Source organism: Lepisosteus platostomus, chromosome 5 (genome assembly GCF_059453375.1).
Source record: "Lepisosteus platostomus isolate fLepPlt1 chromosome 5, fLepPlt1.hap1, whole genome shotgun sequence".
Taxonomy (NCBI): Eukaryota; Metazoa; Chordata; class Actinopteri; order Semionotiformes; family Lepisosteidae; genus Lepisosteus; species Lepisosteus platostomus.
Window position 1 is genome coordinate 49,280,978 of NC_142615.1, and position 17,500 is coordinate 49,298,477.

General features: G+C 52.6%; 25 non-coding genes and 2 pseudogenes across 25 annotated transcripts; all 27 read left to right on the top strand.

Annotated features, from left to right (window-relative positions):
* Positions 1 to 248: 248 nt before the first annotated feature.
* Positions 249 to 367, top strand: LOC148668318 (5S ribosomal RNA). Its single transcript, XR_015938711.1, has one exon. It is a non-coding gene; the product is annotated as a 5S ribosomal RNA (ribosomal RNA).
* A 537-nt stretch (positions 368 to 904) lies between these two features.
* Positions 905 to 1,023, top strand: LOC148668319 (5S ribosomal RNA). The gene has a single exon (XR_015938485.1). It is a non-coding gene; the product is annotated as a 5S ribosomal RNA (ribosomal RNA).
* A 537-nt stretch (positions 1,024 to 1,560) lies between these two features.
* On the top strand, positions 1,561 to 1,679 carry LOC148668320 (5S ribosomal RNA). The gene has a single exon (XR_015937540.1). It is a non-coding gene; the product is annotated as a 5S ribosomal RNA (ribosomal RNA).
* Positions 1,680 to 2,216: 537 nt separating this feature from the next.
* On the top strand, positions 2,217 to 2,335 carry LOC148668321 (5S ribosomal RNA). Its single transcript, XR_015937542.1, has one exon. It is a non-coding gene; the product is annotated as a 5S ribosomal RNA (ribosomal RNA).
* Positions 2,336 to 2,872: 537 nt separating this feature from the next.
* On the top strand, positions 2,873 to 2,991 carry LOC148668322 (5S ribosomal RNA). Its single transcript, XR_015937181.1, has one exon. It is a non-coding gene; the product is annotated as a 5S ribosomal RNA (ribosomal RNA).
* Positions 2,992 to 3,528: 537 nt separating this feature from the next.
* Positions 3,529 to 3,647, top strand: LOC148668323 (5S ribosomal RNA). The gene has a single exon (XR_015937543.1). It is a non-coding gene; the product is annotated as a 5S ribosomal RNA (ribosomal RNA).
* A 537-nt stretch (positions 3,648 to 4,184) lies between these two features.
* Positions 4,185 to 4,303, top strand: LOC148668324 (5S ribosomal RNA). The gene has a single exon (XR_015937544.1). It is a non-coding gene; the product is annotated as a 5S ribosomal RNA (ribosomal RNA).
* A 537-nt stretch (positions 4,304 to 4,840) lies between these two features.
* On the top strand, positions 4,841 to 4,958 carry LOC148668325 (5S ribosomal RNA; annotated as a pseudogene).
* Positions 4,959 to 5,495: 537 nt separating this feature from the next.
* LOC148668326 (5S ribosomal RNA) lies at positions 5,496 to 5,614 on the top strand. The gene has a single exon (XR_015938603.1). It is a non-coding gene; the product is annotated as a 5S ribosomal RNA (ribosomal RNA).
* Positions 5,615 to 6,151: 537 nt separating this feature from the next.
* Positions 6,152 to 6,269, top strand: LOC148668327 (5S ribosomal RNA). Its single transcript, XR_015938488.1, has one exon. It is a non-coding gene; the product is annotated as a 5S ribosomal RNA (ribosomal RNA).
* Positions 6,270 to 6,806: 537 nt separating this feature from the next.
* Positions 6,807 to 6,925, top strand: LOC148668328 (5S ribosomal RNA). The gene has a single exon (XR_015937546.1). It is a non-coding gene; the product is annotated as a 5S ribosomal RNA (ribosomal RNA).
* Positions 6,926 to 7,462: 537 nt separating this feature from the next.
* On the top strand, positions 7,463 to 7,581 carry LOC148668329 (5S ribosomal RNA). The gene has a single exon (XR_015937183.1). It is a non-coding gene; the product is annotated as a 5S ribosomal RNA (ribosomal RNA).
* A 537-nt stretch (positions 7,582 to 8,118) lies between these two features.
* LOC148668330 (5S ribosomal RNA) lies at positions 8,119 to 8,237 on the top strand. Its single transcript, XR_015937547.1, has one exon. It is a non-coding gene; the product is annotated as a 5S ribosomal RNA (ribosomal RNA).
* A 537-nt stretch (positions 8,238 to 8,774) lies between these two features.
* LOC148668331 (5S ribosomal RNA) lies at positions 8,775 to 8,893 on the top strand. The gene has a single exon (XR_015937191.1). It is a non-coding gene; the product is annotated as a 5S ribosomal RNA (ribosomal RNA).
* A 537-nt stretch (positions 8,894 to 9,430) lies between these two features.
* LOC148668332 (5S ribosomal RNA) lies at positions 9,431 to 9,549 on the top strand. The gene has a single exon (XR_015937548.1). It is a non-coding gene; the product is annotated as a 5S ribosomal RNA (ribosomal RNA).
* Positions 9,550 to 10,086: 537 nt separating this feature from the next.
* On the top strand, positions 10,087 to 10,204 carry LOC148668333 (5S ribosomal RNA). Its single transcript, XR_015938489.1, has one exon. It is a non-coding gene; the product is annotated as a 5S ribosomal RNA (ribosomal RNA).
* A 537-nt stretch (positions 10,205 to 10,741) lies between these two features.
* Positions 10,742 to 10,860, top strand: LOC148668334 (5S ribosomal RNA). The gene has a single exon (XR_015937549.1). It is a non-coding gene; the product is annotated as a 5S ribosomal RNA (ribosomal RNA).
* A 537-nt stretch (positions 10,861 to 11,397) lies between these two features.
* LOC148668335 (5S ribosomal RNA) lies at positions 11,398 to 11,516 on the top strand. The gene has a single exon (XR_015938854.1). It is a non-coding gene; the product is annotated as a 5S ribosomal RNA (ribosomal RNA).
* A 536-nt stretch (positions 11,517 to 12,052) lies between these two features.
* Positions 12,053 to 12,171, top strand: LOC148668336 (5S ribosomal RNA; annotated as a pseudogene).
* Positions 12,172 to 12,708: 537 nt separating this feature from the next.
* Positions 12,709 to 12,827, top strand: LOC148668337 (5S ribosomal RNA). The gene has a single exon (XR_015938082.1). It is a non-coding gene; the product is annotated as a 5S ribosomal RNA (ribosomal RNA).
* Positions 12,828 to 13,364: 537 nt separating this feature from the next.
* On the top strand, positions 13,365 to 13,483 carry LOC148668338 (5S ribosomal RNA). The gene has a single exon (XR_015937550.1). It is a non-coding gene; the product is annotated as a 5S ribosomal RNA (ribosomal RNA).
* A 537-nt stretch (positions 13,484 to 14,020) lies between these two features.
* On the top strand, positions 14,021 to 14,139 carry LOC148668339 (5S ribosomal RNA). The gene has a single exon (XR_015937192.1). It is a non-coding gene; the product is annotated as a 5S ribosomal RNA (ribosomal RNA).
* A 537-nt stretch (positions 14,140 to 14,676) lies between these two features.
* Positions 14,677 to 14,795, top strand: LOC148668340 (5S ribosomal RNA). The gene has a single exon (XR_015937551.1). It is a non-coding gene; the product is annotated as a 5S ribosomal RNA (ribosomal RNA).
* Positions 14,796 to 15,332: 537 nt separating this feature from the next.
* On the top strand, positions 15,333 to 15,450 carry LOC148668341 (5S ribosomal RNA). The gene has a single exon (XR_015938490.1). It is a non-coding gene; the product is annotated as a 5S ribosomal RNA (ribosomal RNA).
* A 537-nt stretch (positions 15,451 to 15,987) lies between these two features.
* LOC148668342 (5S ribosomal RNA) lies at positions 15,988 to 16,106 on the top strand. Its single transcript, XR_015937552.1, has one exon. It is a non-coding gene; the product is annotated as a 5S ribosomal RNA (ribosomal RNA).
* A 537-nt stretch (positions 16,107 to 16,643) lies between these two features.
* On the top strand, positions 16,644 to 16,762 carry LOC148668343 (5S ribosomal RNA). Its single transcript, XR_015937553.1, has one exon. It is a non-coding gene; the product is annotated as a 5S ribosomal RNA (ribosomal RNA).
* A 537-nt stretch (positions 16,763 to 17,299) lies between these two features.
* On the top strand, positions 17,300 to 17,417 carry LOC148668344 (5S ribosomal RNA). The gene has a single exon (XR_015938491.1). It is a non-coding gene; the product is annotated as a 5S ribosomal RNA (ribosomal RNA).
* The last annotated feature ends 83 nt before the right edge of the window (positions 17,418 to 17,500 follow it).

Here is a 17,500-nt window from a genome sequence, read left to right on the forward strand (position 1 = left end):
GAGCTCAGATGTGAAAGCACAGCAGCAGCTCTCCACAGCGATCCTCTATAGCGCCCTTTCTCCCGCAGCTCCGTCCTCATTGGAAGGAAGCAAGAGTGAAAGGCTGAAGTGAAATAGAGCGGGGACGAAGGCAGTGAAGAGAGAGAACGTGGGAAGAAGAGAAAAACGCAAGGGAATAAAAGCAGCATCGTAAAAGAGGTGACGGAGCTGTCCTCTCAATAAGAAGGGTGCCAGCGAGCCTTGCTCTCGCTTATGGCCACACCCCCTTGAGCACACCTGATCTCGTCTGATCTCAGAAGCTAAACAGGGATGGGCCTGGTTAGTACTTGGATGGGAGACCGCCTGGGAATACCAGGTGCTGTAAGCTTTTAAGCGCAGGAGGCGCCCTATCCCCGCTCGCTCGCTCATTCCCCTATTCACACGTGCAGTGCGGCTTGTCCGTCTGTTTATTTGTCAGCATTGGCGAGACACGGGTGCTTGTGCATTAGCGTGAGCGTTTTTTATTCTGATCAGGAACAGTTTTACAAGTCCGCAAAGGATCGAGGAAAGGTTTATCGCCAGCTGAAAAGAGACACAGCGCTTCGGCTGTGGAGACTTGTTCGGCTGGCGTTCGGAGAGTCACGTTTTTCAGAATTGTATTGAGATCGTTTTCCACAGAGCTCAGATGTCAAAGCACAGCAGCAGCTCTCCACAGCGATCCTCTATAGCGCCCTCTCTCCCGCAGCTCCGTCCTCATTGGAAGGAAGCAAGAGTGAAAGGCTGAAGTGAAAAAGAGCGGGGACGAAGGCAGTGAAGAGAGAGAACGTGGGAAGAAGAGAAAAACGCAAGGGAAAAAAAGCAGCGTCGTAAAAGAGGTGACGGAGCTGTCCTCTCAATAAGAAGGGTGCCAGCGAGCCTTGCTCTCGCTTACGGCCACACCCCCTTGAGCACGCCTGATCTTGTCTGATCTCAGAAGCTAAACAGGGATGGGCCTGGTTAGTACTTGGATGGGAGACCGCCTGGGAATACCAGGTGCTGTAAGCTTTTAAGCGCAGGAGGCGCCCTATCCCCGCTCGCTCGCTCATTCCCCTGTTCACACGTGCACTGCGGCTTGTCCGTCTGTTTATTTGTCAGCTTTGGCGAGACACGGGTGCTTGTGTATTAGCGTGAGCGTTTTTTATTCTGATCAGGAACAGTTTTACAAGTCCGCAAAGGATCGAGGAAAGGTTTATCGCCAGCTGAAAAGAGACACAGCGCTTCGGCTGTGGAGACTTGTTCGGCTGGCGTTCGGAGAGTCGCGTTTTTCAGAATTGTATTGAGATCGTTTTCCACAGAGCTCAGATGTCAAAGCACAGCAGCAGCTCTCCACAGCGATCCTCTATAGCGCCCTTTCTCCCGCAGCTCCGTCCTCATTGGAAGGAAGCAAGAGTGAAAGGCTGAAGTGAAAAGGAGCGGGGACGAAGGCAGTGAAGAGAGAGAACGTGGGAAGAAGAGAAAAACGCAAGGGAAAAAAAGCAGCGTCGTAAAAGAGGTGACGGGGCTGTCCTCTCAATAAGAAGGGTGCCAGCGAGCCTTGCTCTCGCTTACGGCCACACCCCCTTGAGCACGCCTGATCTCGTCTGATCTCGGAAGCTAAACAGGGATGGGCCTGGTTAGTACTTGGATGGGAGACCGCCTGGGAATACCAGGTGCTGTAAGCTTTTAAGCGCAGGAGGCGCCCTATCCCCGCTCGCTCGCTCATTCCCCTGTTCACACGTGCAGTGCGGCTTGTCCGTCTGTTTATTTGTCAGCTTTGGCGAGACACGGGTGCTTGTGTATTAGCGTGAGCGTTTTTTATTCTGATCAGGAACAGTTTTACAAGTCCGCAAAGGATCGAGGAAAGGTTTATCGCCAGCTGAAAAGAGACACAGCGCTTCGGCTGTGGAGACTTGTTCGGCTGGCGTTCGGAGAGTCGCGTTTTTCAGAATTGTATTGAGATCGTTTTCCACAGAGCTCAGATGTCAAAGCACAGCAGCAGCTCTCCACAGCGATCCTCTATAGCGCCCTTTCTCCCGCAGCTCCGTCCTCATTGGAAGGAAGCAAGAGTGAAAGGCTGAAGTGAAATAGAGCGGGGACGAAGGCAGTGAAGAGAGAGAACGTGGGAAGAAGAGAAAAACGCAAGGGAAAAAAAGCAGCGTCGTAAAAGAGGTGACGGAGCTGTCCTCTCAATAAGAAGGGTGCCAGCGAGCCGTGCTCTCGCTTACGGCCACACCCCCTTGAGCACGCCTGATCTCGTCTGATCTCGGAAGCTAAACAGGGATGGGCCTGGTTAGTACTTGGATGGGAGACCGCCTGGGAATACCAGGTGCTGTAAGCTTTTAAGCGGAGGAGGCGCCCTATCCCCGCTCGCTCGCTCATTCCCCTGTTCACACGTGCAGTGCGGCTTGTCCGTCTGTTTATTTGTCAGCTTTGGCGAGACACGGGTGCTTGTGTATTAGCGTGAGCGTTTTTTATTCTGATCAGGAACAGTTTTACAAGTCCGCAAAGGATCGAGGAAAGGTTTATCGCCAGCTGAAAAGAGACACAGCGCTTCGGCTGTGGATACTTGTTCGGCTGGCGTTCGGAGAGTCGCGTTTTTCAGAATTGTATTGAGATCGTTTTCCACAGAGCTCAGATGTCAAAGCACAACAGCAGCTCTCCACAGTGATCCTCTATAGCGCCCTTTCTCCCGCAGCTCCGTCCTCATTGGAAGGAAGCAAAAGTGAAAGGCTGAAGTGAAATAGAGCGGGGACGAAGGCAGTGAAGAGAGAGAACGTGGGAAGAAGAGAAAAACGCAAGGGAAAAAAAGCAGCGTCGTAAAAGAGGTGACGGAGCTGTCCTCTCAATAAGAAGGGTGCCAGCGAGCCTTGCTCTCGCTTATGGCCACACCCCCTTGAGCACACCTGATCTCGTCTGATCTCGGAAGCTAAACAGGGATGGGCCTGGTTAGTACTTGGATGGGAGACCGCCTGGGAATACCAGGTGCTGTAAGCTTTTAAGCGCAGGAGGCGCCCTATCCCCGCTCGCTCGCTCATTCCCCTGTTCACACGTGCAGTGCGGCTTGTCCGTCTGTTTATTTGTCAGCTTTGGCGAGACACGGGTGCTTGTGTATTGGCGTGAGCGTTTTTTATTCTGATCAGGAACAGTTTTACAAGTCCGCAAAGGATCGAGGAAAGGTTTATCGCCAGCTGAAAAGAGACACAGCGCTTCGGCTGTGGAGACTTGTTCGGCTGGCGTTCGGAGAGTCGCGTTTTTCAGAATTGTATTGAGATCGTTTTCCACAGAGCTCAGATGTCAAAGCACAGCAGCAGCTCTCCACAGCGATCCTCTATAGCGCCCTTTCTCCCGCAGCTCCGTCCTCATTGGAAGGAAGCAAGAGTGAAAGGCTGAAGTGAAATAGAGCGGGGACGAAGGCAGTGAAGAGAGAGAACGTGGGAAGAAGAGAAAAACGCAAGGGAAAAAAAGCAGCGTCGTAAAAGAGGTGACGGAGCTGTCCTCTCAATAAGAAGGGTGCCAGCGAGCCTCGCTCTCGCTTACGGCCACACCCCCTTGAGCACGCCTGATCTCGTCTGATCTCGGAAGCTAAACAGGGATGGGCCTGGTTAGTACTTGGATGGGAGACCGCCTGGGAATACCAGGTGCTGTAAGCTTTTAAGCGCAGGAGGCGCCCTATCCCCGCTCGCTCGCTCATTCCCCTGTTCACACGTGCAGTGCGGCTTGTCCGTCTGTTTATTTGTCAGCTTTGGCGAGACACGGGTGCTTGTGTATTAGCGTGAGCGTTTTTTATTCTGATCAGGAACAGTTTTACAAGTCCGCAAAGGATCGAGGAAAGGTTTATCGCCAGCTGAAAAGAGACACAGCGCTTCGGCTGTGGAGACTTGTTCGGCTGGCGTTCGGAGAGTCGCGTTTTTCAGAATTGTATTGAGATCGTTTTCCACAGAGCTCAGATGTCAAAGCACAGCAGCAGCTCTCCACAGCGATCCTCTATAGCGCCCTTTCTCCCGCAGCTCCGTCCTCATTGGAAGGAAGCAAGAGTGAAAGGCTGAAGTGAAATAGAGCGGGGACGAAGGCAGTGAAGAGAGAGAACGTGGGAAGAAGAGAAAAACGCAAGGGAAAAAAAGCAGCGTCGTAAAAGAGGTGACGGAGCTGTCCTCTCAATAAGAAGGGTGCCAGCGAGCCTTGCTCTCGCTTACGGCCACACCCCCTTGAGCACGCCTGATCTCGTCTGATCTCGGAAGCTAAACAGGGATGGGCCTGGTTAGTACTTGGATGGGAGACCGCCTGGGAATACCAGGTGCTGTAAGCTTTTAAGCGCAGGAGGCGCCCTATCCCCGCTCGCTGGCTCATTCCCCTGTTCACACGTGCAGTGCGGCTTGTCCGTCTGTTTATTTGTCAGCTTTGGCGAGACACGGGTGCTTGTGTATTAGCGTGAGCGTTTTTTATTCTGATCAGGAACAGTTTTACAAGTCCGCAAAGGATCGAGGAAAGGTTTATCGCCAGCTGAAAAGAGACACAGCGCTTCGGCTGTGGAGACTTGTTCGGCTGGCGTTCAGAGAGTCGCGTTTTTCAGAATTGTATTGAGATCGTTTTCAACAGAGCTCAGATGTCAAAGCACAGCAGCAGCTCTCCACAGCGATCCTCTATAGCGCCCTTTCTCCCGCAGCTCCGTCCTCATTGGAAGGAAGCAAGAGTGAAAGGCTGAAGTGAAATAGAGCGGGGACGAAGGCAGTGAAGAGAGAGAACGTGGGAAGAAGAGAAAAACGCAAGGGAAAAAAAGCAGCGTCGTAAAAGAGGTGACGGAGCTGTCCTCTCAATAAGAAGGGTGCCAGCGAGCCTTGCTCTCGCTTACGGCCACACCCCCTTGAGCACGCCTGATCTCGTCTGATCTCGGAAGCTAAACAGGGATGGGCCTGGTTAGTACTTGGATGGGAGACCGCCTGGGAATTCAAGTGCTGTAAGCTTCTAAGCGCAGGAGGCGCCCTATCCCCGCTCGCTCGCTCATTCCCCTGTTCACACGTGCAGTGCGGCTTGTCCGTCTGTTTATTTGTCAGCTTTGGCGAGACACGGGTGCTTGTGTATTAGCGTGAGCGTTTTTTATTCTGATCAGGAACAGTTTTACAAGTCCGCAAAGGATCGAGGAAAGGTTTATCGCCAGCTGAAAAGAGACACAGCGCTTCGGCTGTGGAGACTTGTTCGGCTGGCGTTCGGAGAGTCGCGTTTTTCAGAATTGTATTGAGATCGTTTTCAACAGAGCTCAGATGTCAAAGCACAGCAGCAGCTCTCCACAGCGATCCTCTATAGCGCCCTTTCTCCCGCAGCTCCGTCCTCATTGGAAGGAAGCAAGAGTAAAAGGCTGAAGTGAAATAGAGCGGGGACGAAGGCAGTGAAGAGAGAGAACGTGGGAAGAAGAGAAAAACGCAAGGGAAAAAAAGCAGCGTCGTAAAAGAGGTGACGGAGCTGTCCTCTCAATAAGAAGGGTGCCAGCGAGCCTTGCTCTCGCTTACGGCCACACCCCCTTGAGCACGCCTGATCTCGTCTGATCTCGGAAGCTAAACAGGGATGGGCTTGGTTAGTACTTGGATGGGAGACCGCCTGGGAATACCAGGTGCTGTAAGCTTTTAAGCGCAGGAGGCGCCCTATCCCCGCTCGCTCGCTCATTCCCCTGTTCACACGTGCAGTGCGGCTTGTCCGTCTGTTTATTTGTCAGCTTTGGCGAGACACGGGTGCTTGTGTATTAGCGTGAGCGTTTTTTATTCTGATCAGGAACAGTTTTACAAGTCCGCAAAGGATCGAGGAAAGGTTTATCGCCAGCTGAAAAGAGACACAGCGCTTCGGCTGTGGAGACTTGTTCGGCTGGCGTTCGGAGAGTCGCGTTTTTCAGAATTGTATTGAGATCGTTTTCCACAGAGCTCAGATGTCAAAGCACAGCAGCAGCTCTCCACAGCGATCCTCTATAGCGCCCTTTCTCCCGCAGCTCCGTCCTCATTGGAAGGAAGCAAAAGTGAAAGGCTGAAGTGAAATAGAGCGGGGACGAAGGCAGTGAAGAGAGAGAACGTGGGAAGAAGAGAAAAACGCAAGGGAAAAAAAGCAGCGTCGTAAAAGAGGTGACGGAGCTGTCCTCTCAATAAGAAGGGTGCCAGCGAGCCTTGCTCTCGCTTACGGCCACACCCCCTTGAGCACGCCTGATCTCGTCTGATCTCGGAAGCTAAACAGGGATGGGCCTGGTTAGTACTTGGATGGGAGACCGCCTGGGAATTCAGGTGCTGTAAGCTTCTAAGCGCAGGAGGCGCCCTATCCCCGCTCGCTCGCTCATTCCCCTGTTCACACGTGCAGTGCGGCTTGTCTGTCTGTTTATTTGTCAGCTTTGGCGAGACACGGGTGCTTGTGTATTAGCGTGAGCGTTTTTTATTCTGATCAGGAACAGTTTTACAAGTCCGCAAAGGATCGAGGAAAGGTTTATCGCCAGCTGAAAAGAGACACAGCGCTTCGGCTGTGGAGACTTGTTCGGCTGGCGTTCGGAGAGTCGCGTTTTTCAGAATTGTATTGAGATCGTTTTCAACAGAGCTCAGATGTCAAAGCACAGCAGCAGCTCTCCACAGCGATCCTCTATAGCGCCCTTTCTCCCGCAGCTCCGTCCTCATTGGAAGGAAGCAAGAGTGAAAGGCTGAAGTGAAATAGAGCGGGGACGAAGGCAGTGAAGAGAGAGAACGTGGGAAGAAGAGAAAAACGCAAGGGAAAAAAAGCAGCGTCGTAAAAGAGGTGACGGAGCTGTCCTCTCAATAAGAAGGGTGCCAGCGAGCCTTGCTCTCGCTTACGGCCACACCCCCTTGAGCACGCCTGATCTCGTCTGATCTCGGAAGCTAAACAGGGATGGGCCTGGTTAGTACTTGGATGGGAGACCGCCTGGGAATACCAGGTGCTGTAAGCTTTTAAGCGCAGGAGGCGCCCTATCCCCGCTCGCTCGCTCATTCCCCTGTTCACACGTGCAGTGCGGCTTGTCCGTCTGTTTATTTGTCAGCTTTGGCGAGACACGGGTGCTTGTGTATTAGCGTGAGCGTTTTTTATTCTGATCAGGAACAGTTTTACAAGTCCGCAAAGGATCGAGGAAAGGTTTATCGCCAGCTGAAAAGAGACACAGCGCTTCGGCTGTGGAGACTTGTTCGGCTGGCGTTCGGAGAGTCGCGTTTTTCAGAATTGTATTGAGATCGTTTTCCACAGAGCTCAGATGTCAAAGCACAGCAGCAGCTCTCCACAGCGATCCTCTATAGCGCCCTTTCTCCCGCAGCTCCGTCCTCATTGGAAGGAAGCAAAAGTGAAAGGCTGAAGTGAAATAGAGCGGGGACGAAGGCAGTGAAGAGAGAGAACGTGGGAAGAAGAGAAAAACGCAAGGGAAAAAAAGCAGCGTCGTAAAAGAGGTGACGGAGCTGTCCTCTCAATAAGAAGGGTGCCAGCGAGCCTTGCTCTCGCTTATGGCCACACCCCCTTGAGCACACCTGATCTCGTCTGATCTCGGAAGCTAAACAGGGATGGGCCTGGTTAGTACTTGGATGGGAGACCGCCTGGGAATACCAGGTGCTGTAAGCTTTTAAGCGCAGGAGGCGCCCTATCCCCGCTCGCTCGCTCATTCCCCTGTTCACACGTGCAGTGCGGCTTGTCCGTCTGTTTATTTGTCAGCTTTGGCGAGACACGGGTGCTTGTGTATTGGCGTGAGCGTTTTTTATTCTGATCAGGAACAGTTTTACAAGTCCGCAAAGGATCGAGGAAAGGTTTATCGCCAGCTGAAAAGAGACACAGCGCTTCGGCTGTGGAGACTTGTTCGGCTGGCGTTCGGAGAGTCGCGTTTTTCAGAATTGTATTGAGATCGTTTTCCACAGAGCTCAGATGTCAAAGCACAGCAGCAGCTCTCCACAGCGATCCTCTATAGCGCCCTTTCTCCCGCAGCTCCGTCCTCATTGGAAGGAAGCAAGAGTGAAAGGCTGAAGTGAAATAGAGCGGGGACGAAGGCAGTGAAGAGAGAGAACGTGGGAAGAAGAGAAAAACGCAAGGGAAAAAAAGCAGCGTCGTAAAAGAGGTGACGGAGCTGTCCTCTCAATAAGAAGGGTGCCAGCGAGCCTTGCTCTCGCTTACGGCCACACCCCCTTGAGCACGCCTGATCTCGTCTGATCTCGGAAGCTAAACAGGGATGGGCCTGGTTAGTACTTGGATGGGAGACCGCCTGGGAATACCAGGTGCTGTAAGCTTTTAAGCGCAGGAGGCGCCCTATCCCCGCTCGCTCGCTCATTCCCCTGTTCACACGTGCAGTGCGGCTTGTCCGTCTGTTTATTTGTCAGCTTTGGCGAGACACGGGTGCTTGTGTATTAGCGTGAGCGTTTTTTATTCTGATCAGGAACAGTTTTACAAGTCCGCAAAGGATCGAGGAAAGGTTTATCGCCAGCTGAAAAGAGACACAGCGCTTCGGCTGTGGAGACTTGTTCGGCTGGCGTTCGGAGAGTCGCGTTTTTCAGAATTGTATTGAGATCGTTTTCCACAGAGCTCAGATGTCAAAGCACAGCAGCAGCTCTCCACAGCGATCCTCTATAGCGCCCTTTCTCCCGCAGCTCCGTCCTCATTGGAAGGAAGCAAGAGTGAAAGGCTGAAGTGAAATAGAGCGGGGACGAAGGCAGTGAAGAGAGAGAACGTGGGAAGAAGAGAAAAACGCAAGGGAAAAAAAGCAGCGTCGTAAAAGAGGTGACGGAGCTGTCCTCTCAATAAGAAGGGTGCCAGCGAGCCTTGCTCTCGCTTATGGCCACACCCCCTTGAGCACGCCTGATCTCGTCTGATCTCGGAAGTTAAACAGGGATGGGCCTGGTTAGTACTTGGATGGGAGACCGCCTGGGAATACCAGGTGCTGTAAGCTTTTAAGCGGAGGAGGCGCCCTATCCCCGCTCGCTCGCTCATTCCCCTGTTCACACGTGCAGTGCGGCTTGTCCGTCTGTTTATTTGTCAGCTTTGGCGAGACACGGGTGCTTGTGTATTAGCGTGAGCGTTTTTTATTCTGATCAGGAACAGTTTTACAAGTCCGCAAAGGATCGAGGAAAGGTTTATCGCCAGCTGAAAAGAGACACAGCGCTTCGGCTGTGGAGACTTGTTCGGCTGGCGTTCGGAGAGTCGCGTTTTTCAGAATTGTATTGAGATCGTTTTCCACAGAGCTCAGATGTCAAAGCACAGCAGCAGCTCTCCACAGCGATCCTCTATAGCGCCCTTTCTCCCGCAGCTCCGTCCTCATTGGAAGGAAGCAAGAGTGAAAGGCTGAAGTGAAATAGAGCGGGGACGAAGGCAGTGAAGAGAGAGAACGTGGGAAGAAGAGAAAAACGCAAGGGAAAAAAAGCAGCGTCGTAAAAGAGGTGACGTAGCTGTCCTCTCAATAAGAAGGGTGCCAGCGAGCCTTGCTCTCGCTTACGGCCACACCCCCTTGAGCACGCCTGATCTCGTCTGATCTCGGAAGCTAAACAGGGATGGGCCTGGTTAGTACTTGGATGGGAGACCGCCTGGGAATACCAGGTGCTGTAAGCTTTTAAGCGCAGGAGGCGCCCTATCCCCGCTCGCTGGCTCATTCCCCTGTTCACACGTGCAGTGCGGCTTGTCCGTCTGTTTATTTGTCAGCTTTGGCGAGACACGGGTGCTTGTGTATTAGCGTGAGCGTTTTTTATTCTGATCAGGAACAGTTTTACAAGTCCGCAAAGGATCGAGGAAAGGTTTATCGCCAGCTGAAAAGAGACACAGCGCTTCGGCTGTGGAGACTTGTTCGGCTGGCGTTCAGAGAGTCGCGTTTTTCAGAATTGTATTGAGATCGTTTTCAACAGAGCTCAGATGTGAAAGCACAGCAGCAGCTCTCCACAGCGATCCTCTATAGCGCCCTTTCTCCCGCAGCTCCGTCCTCATTGGAAGGAAGCAAGAGTGAAAGGCTGAAGTGAAATAGAGCGGGGACGAAGGCAGTGAAGAGAGAGAACGTGGGAAGAAGAGAAAAACGCAAGGGAAAAAAAGCAGCGTCGTAAAAGAGGTGACGGAGCTGTCCTCTCAATAAGAAGGGTGCCAGCGAGCCTTGCTCTCGCTTACGGCCACACCCCCTTGAGCACGCCTGATCTCGTCTGATCTCGGAAGCTAAACAGGGATGGGCCTGGTTAGTACTTGGATGGGAGACCGCCTGGGAATTCAGGTGCTGTAAGCTTCTAAGCGCAGGAGGCGCCCTATCCCCGCTCGCTCGCTCATTCCCCTGTTCACACGTGCAGTGCGGCTTGTCCATCTGTTTATTTGTCAGCTTTGGCGAGACACGGGTGCTTGTGTATTAGCGTGAGCGTTTTTTATTCTGATCAGGAACAGTTTTACAAGTCCGCAAAGGATCGAGGAAAGGTTTATCGCCAGCTGAAAAGAGACACAGCGCTTCGGCTGTGGAGACTTGTTCGGCTGGCGTTCGGAGAGTCGCGTTTTTCAGAATTGTATTGAGATCGTTTTCAACAGAGCTCAGATGTCAAAGCACAGCAGCAGCTCTCCACAGCGATCCTCTATAGCGCCCTTTCTCCCGCAGCTCCGTCCTCATTGGAAGGAAGCAAGAGTGAAAGGCTGAAGTGAAATAGAGCGGGGACGAAGGCAGTGAAGAGAGAGAACGTGGGAAGAAGAGAAAAACGCAAGGGAAAAAAAGCAGCGTCGTAAAAGAGGTGACGGAGCTGTCCTCTCAATAAGAAGGGTGCCAGCGAGCCTTGCTCTCGCTTACGGCCACACCCCCTTGAGCACGCCTGATCTCGTCTGATCTCGGAAGCTAAACAGGGATGGGCCTGGTTAGTACTTGGATGGGAGACCGCCTGGGAATACCAGGTGCTGTAAGCTTTTAAGCGCAGGAGGCGCCCTATCCCCGCTCGCTCGCTCATTCCCCTGTTCACACGTGCAGTGCGGCTTGTCCGTCTGTTTATTTGTCAGCTTTGGCGAGACACGGGTGCTTGTGTATTAGCGTGAGCGTTTTTTATTCTGATCAGGAACAGTTTTACAAGTCCGCAAAGGATCGAGGAAAGGTTTATCGCCAGCTGAAAAGAGACACAGCGCTTCGGCTGTGGAGACTTGTTCGGCTGGCGTTCGGAGAGTCGCGTTTTTCAGAATTGTATTGAGATCGTTTTCCACAGAGCTCAGATGTCAAAGCACAGCAGCAGCTCTCCACAGCGATCCTCTATAGCGCCCTTTCTCCCGCAGCTCCGTCCTCATTGGAAGGAAGCAAGAGTGAAAGGCTGAAGTGAAATAGAGCGGGGACGAAGGCAGTGAAGAGAGAGAACGTGGGAAGAAGAGAAAAACGCAAGGGAAAAAAAGCAGCGTCGTAAAAGAGGTGACGGAGCTGTCCTCTCAATAAGAAGGGTGCCAGCGAGCCTTGCTCTCGCTTACGGCCACACCCCCTTGAGCACGCCTGATCTCGTCTGATCTCGGAAGCTAAACAAGGATGGGCCTGGTTAGTACTTGGATGGGAGACCGCCTGGGAATACCAGGTGCTGTAAGCTTTTAAGCGCAGGAGGCGCCCTATCCCCGCTCGCTCGCTCATTCCCCTGTTCACACGTGCAGTGCGGCTTGTCCGTCTGTTTATTTGTCAGCTTTGGCGAGACGCGGGTGCTTGTGTATTAGCGTGAGCGTTTTTTATTCTGATCATGAACAGTTTTACAAGTCCGCAAAGGATCGAGGAAAGGTTTATCGCCAGCTGAAAAGAGACACAGCGCTTCGGCTGTGGAGACTTGTTTGGCTGGCGTTCGGAGAGTCGCGTTTTTCAGAATTGTATTGAGATCGTTTTCCACAGAGCTCAGATGTCAAAGCACAGCAGCAGCTCTCCACAGCGATCCTCTATAGCGCCCTTTCTCCCGCAGCTCCGTCCTCATTGGAAGGAAGCAAGAGTGAAAGGCTGAAGTGAAATAGAGCGGGGACGAAGGCAGTGAAGAGAGAGAACGTGGGAAGTAGAGAAAAACGCAAGGGAAAAAAGCAGCGTCGTAAAAGAGGTGACGGAGCTGTCCTCTCAATAAGAAGGGTGCCAGCGAGCCTTGCTCTCGCTTACGGCCACACCCCCTTGAGCACGCCTGATCTCGTCTGCTCTCGGAAGCTAAACAGGGATGGGCCTGGTTAGTACTTGGATGGGAGACCGCCTGGGAATACCAGGTGCTGTAAGCTTTTAAGCGCAGGAGGCGCCCTATCCCCGCTCGCTCGCTCATTCCCCTGTTCACACGTGCAGTGCGGCTTGTCCGTCTGTTTATTTGTCAGCTTTGGCGAGACGCGGGTGCTTGTGTATTAGCGTGAGCGTTTTTTATTCTGATCATGAACAGTTTAACAAGTCCGCAAAGGATCGAGGAAAGGTTTATCGCCAGCTGAAAAGAGACACAGCGCTTCGGCTGTGGAGACTTGTTCGGCTGGCGTTCGGAGAGTCGCGTTTTTCAGAATTGTATTGAGATCGTTTTCCACAGAGCTCAGATGTCAAAGCACAGCAGCAGCTCTCCACAGCGATCCTCTATAGCGCCCTTTCTCCCGCAGCTCCGTCCTCATTGGAAGGAAGCAAGAGTGAAAGGCTGAAGTGAAATAGAGCGGGGACGAAGGCAGTGAAGAGAGAGAACGTGGGAAGAAGAGAAAAACGCAAGGGAAAAAAAGCAGCGTCGTAAAAGAGGTGACGGAGCTGTCCTCTCAATAAGAAGGGTGCCAGCGAGCCTTGCTCTCGTTTATGGCCACACCCCCTTGAGCACACCTGATCTCGTCTGATCTCGGAAGCTAAACAGGGATGGGCCTGGTTAGTACTTGGATGGGAGACCGCCTGGGAATACCAGGTGCTGTAAGCTTTTAAGCGCAGGAGGCGCCCTATCCCCGCTCGCTCGCTCATTCCCCTGTTCACACGTGCAGTGCGGCTTGTCCGTCTGTTTATTTGTCAGCTTTGGCGAGACACGGGTGCTTGTGTATTAGCGTGAGCGTTTTTTATTCTGATCAGGAACAGTTTTACAAGTCCGCAAAGGATCGAGGAAAGGTTTATCGCCAGCTGAAAAGAGACACAGCGCTTCGGCTGTGGAGACTTGTTCGGCTGGCGTTCGGAGAGTCGCGTTTTTCAGAATTGTATTGAGATCGTTTTCCACAGAGCTCAGATGTCAAAGCACAGCAGCAGCTCTCCACAGCGATCCTCTATAGCGCCCTTTCTCCCGCAGCTCCGTCCTCATTGGAAGGAAGCAAGAGTGAAAGGCTGAAGTGAAATAGAGCGGGGACGAAGGCAGTGAAGAGAGAGAACGTGGGAAGAAGAGAAAAACGCAAGGGAAAAAAAGCAGCGTCGTAAAAGAGGTGACGGAGCTGTCCTCTCAATAAGAAGGGTGCCAGCGAGCCTTGCTCTCGCTTACGGCCACACCCCCTTGAGCACGCCTGATCTCGTCTGATCTCGGAAGCTAAACAGGGATGGGCCTGGTTAGTACTTGGATGGGAGACCGCCTGGGAATACCAGGTGCTGTAAGCTTTTAAGCGCAGGAGGCGCCCTATCCCCGCTCGCTCGCTCATTCCCCTGTTCACACGTGCAGTGCGGCTTGTCCGTCTGTTTATTTGTCAGCTTTGGCGAGACACGGGTGCTTGTGTATTAGCGTGAGCGTTTTTTATTCTGATCAGGAACAGTTTTACAAGTCCGCAAAGGATCGAGGAAAGGTTTATCGCCAGCTGAAAAGAGACACAGCGCTTCGGCTGTGGAGACTTGTTCGGCTGGCGTTCGGAGAGTCGCGTTTTTCAGAATTGTATTGAGATCGTTTTCCACAGAGCTCAGATGTCAAAGCACAGCAGCAGCTCTCCACAGCGATCCTCTATAGCGCCCTTTCTCCCGCAGCTCCGTCCTCATTGGAAGGAAGCAAGAGTGAAAGGCTGAAGTGAAATAGAGCGGGGACGAAGGCAGTGAAGAGAGAGAACGTGGGAAGAAGAGAAAAACGCAAGGGAAAAAAAGCAGCGTCGTAAAAGAGGTGACGGAGCTGTCCTCTCAATAAGAAGGGTGCCAGCGAGCCTTGCTCTCGCTTATGGCCACACCCCCTTGAGCACGCCTGATCTCGTCTGATCTCGGAAGTTAAACAGGGATGGGCCTGGTTAGTACTTGGATGGGAGACCGCCTGGGAATACCAGGTGCTGTAAGCTTTTAAGCGGAGGAGGCGCCCTATCCCCGCTCGCTCGCTCATTCCCCTGTTCACACGTGCAGTGCGGCTTGTCCGTCTGTTTATTTGTCAGCTTTGGCGAGACACGGGTGCTTGTGTATTAGCGTGAGCGTTTTTTATTCTGATCAGGAACAGTTTTACAAGTCCGCAAAGGATCGAGGAAAGGTTTATCGCCAGCTGAAAAGAGACACAGCGCTTCGGCTGTGGAGACTTGTTCGGCTGGCGTTCGGAGAGTCGCGTTTTTCAGAATTGTATTGAGATCGTTTTCCACAGAGCTCAGATGTCAAAGCACAGCAGCAGCTCTCCACAGCGATCCTCTATAGCGCCCTTTCTCCCGCAGCTCCGTCCTCATTGGAAGGAAGCAAGAGTGAAAGGCTGAAGTGAAATAGAGCGGGGACGAAGGCAGTGAAGAGAGAGAACGTGGGAAGAAGAGAAAAACGCAAGGGAAAAAAAGCAGCGTCGTAAAAGAGGTGACGTAGCTGTCCTCTCAATAAGAAGGGTGCCAGCGAGCCTTGCTCTCGCTTACGGCCACACCCCCTTGAGCACGCCTGATCTCGTCTGATCTCGGAAGCTAAACAGGGATGGGCCTGGTTAGTACTTGGATGGGAGACCGCCTGGGAATACCAGGTGCTGTAAGCTTTTAAGCGCAGGAGGCGCCCTATCCCCGCTCGCTGGCTCATTCCCCTGTTCACACGTGCAGTGCGGCTTGTCCGTCTGTTTATTTGTCAGCTTTGGCGAGACACGGGTGCTTGTGTATTAGCGTGAGCGTTTTTTATTCTGATCAGGAACAGTTTTACAAGTCCGCAAAGGATCGAGGAAAGGTTTATCGCCAGCTGAAAAGAGACACAGCGCTTCGGCTGTGGAGACTTGTTCGGCTGGCGTTCAGAGAGTCGCGTTTTTCAGAATTGTATTGAGATCGTTTTCAACAGAGCTCAGATGTCAAAGCACAGCAGCAGCTCTCCACAGCGATCCTCTATAGCGCCCTTTCTCCCGCAGCTCCGTCCTCATTGGAAGGAAGCAAGAGTGAAAGGCTGAAGTGAAATAGAGCGGGGACGAAGGCAGTGAAGAGAGAGAACGTGGGAAGAAGAGAAAAACGCAAGGGAAAAAAAGCAGCGTCGTAAAAGAGGTGACGGAGCTGTCCTCTCAATAAGAAGGGTGCCAGCGAGCCTTGCTCTCGCTTACGGCCACACCCCCTTGAGCACGCCTGATCTCGTCTGATCTCGGAAGCTAAACAGGGATGGGCCTGGTTAGTACTTGGATGGGAGACCGCCTGGGAATTCAGGTGCTGTAAGCTTCTAAGCGCAGGAGGCGCCCTATCCCCGCTCGCTCGCTCATTCCCCTGTTCACACGTGCAGTGCGGCTTGTCCGTCTGTTTATTTGTCAGCTTTGGCGAGACACGGGTGCTTGTGTATTAGCGTGAGCGTTTTTTATTCTGATCAGGAACAGTTTTACAAGTCCGCAAAGGATCGAGGAAAGGTTTATCGCCAGCTGAAAAGAGACACAGCGCTTCGGCTGTGGAGACTTGTTCGGCTGGCGTTCGGAGAGTCGCGTTTTTCAGAATTGTATTGAGATCGTTTTCAACAGAGCTCAGATGTCAAAGCACAGCAGCAGCTCTCCACAGCGATCCTCTATAGCGCCCTTTCTCCCGCAGCTCCGTCCTCATTGGAAGGAAGCAAGAGTGAAAGGCTGAAGTGAAATAGAGCGGGGACGAAGGCAGTGAAGAGAGAGAACGTGGGAAGAAGAGAAAAACGCAAGGGAAAAAAAGCAGCGTCGTAAAAGAGGTGACGGAGCTGTCCTCTCAATAAGAAGGGTGCCAGCGAGCCTTGCTCTCGCTTACGGCCACACCCCCTTGAGCACGCCTGATCTCGTCTGATCTCGGAAGCTAAACAGGGATGGGCCTGGTTAGTACTTGGATGGGAGACCGCCTGGGAATACCAGGTGCTGTAAGCTTTTAAGCGGAGGAGGCGCCCTATCCCCGCTCGCTCGCTCATTCCCCTGTTCACACGTGCAGTGCGGCTTGTCCGTCTGTTTATTTGTCAGCTTTGGCGAGACACGGGTGCTTGTGTATTAGCGTGAGCGTTTTTTATTCTGATCAGGAACAGTTTTACAAGTCCGCAAAGGATCGAGGAAAGGTTTATCGCCAGCTGAAAAGAGACACAGCGCTTCGGCTGTGGAGACTTGTTCGGCTGGCGTTCGGAGAGTCGCGTTTTTCAGAATTGTATTGAGATCGTTTTCCACAGAGCTCAGATGTCAAAGCACAGCAGCAGCTCTCCACAGCGATCCTCTATAGCGCCCTTTCTCCCGCAGCTCCGTCCTCATTGGAAGGAAGCAAGAGTGAAAGGCTGAAGTGAAATAGAGCGGGGACGAAGGCAGTGAAGAGAGAGAACGTGGGAAGAAGAGAAAAACGCAAGGGAAAAAAAGCAGCGTCGTAAAAGAGGTGACGTAGCTGTCCTCTCAATAAGAAGGGTGCCAGCGAGCCTTGCTCTCGCTTACGGCCACACCCCCTTGAGCACGCCTGATCTCGTCTGATCTCGGAAGCTAAACAGGGATGGGCCTGGTTAGTACTTGGATGGGAGACCGCCTGGGAATACCAGGTGCTGTAAGCTTTTAAGCGCAGGAGGCGCCCTATCCCCGCTCGCTGGCTCATTCCCCTGTTCACACGTGCAGTGCGGCTTGTCCGTCTGTTTATTTGTCAGCTTTGGCGAGACACGGGTGCTTGTGTATTAGCGTGAGCGTTTTTTATTCTGATCAGGAACAGTTTTACAAGTCCGCAAAGGATCGAGGAAAGGTTTATCGCCAGCTGAAAAGAGACACAGCGCTTCGGCTGTGGAGACTTGTTCGGCTGGCGTTCAGAGAGTCGCGTTTTTCAGAATTGTATTGAGATCGTTTTCAACAGAGCTCAGATGTCAAAGCACAGCAGCAGCTCTCCACAGCGATCCTCTATAGCGCCCTTTCTCCCGCAGCTCCGTCCTCATTGGAAGGAAGCAAGAGTGAAAGGCTGAAGTGAAATAGAGCGGGGACGAAGGCAGTGAAGAGAGAGAACGTGGGAAGAAGAGAAAAACGCAAGGGAAAAAAAGCAGCGTCGTAAAAGAGGTGACGGAGCTGTCCTCTCAATAAGAAGGGTGCCAGCGAGCCTTGCTCTCGCTTACGGCCACACCCCCTTGAGCACGCCTGATCTCGTCTGATCTCGGAAGCTAAACAGGGATGGGCCTGGTTAGTACTTGGATGGGAGACCGCCTGGGAATTCAGGTGCTGTAAGCTTCTAAGCGCAGGAGGCGCCCTATCCCCGCTCGCTCGCTCATTCCCCTGTTCACACGTGCAGTGCGGCTTGTCCGTCTGTTTAT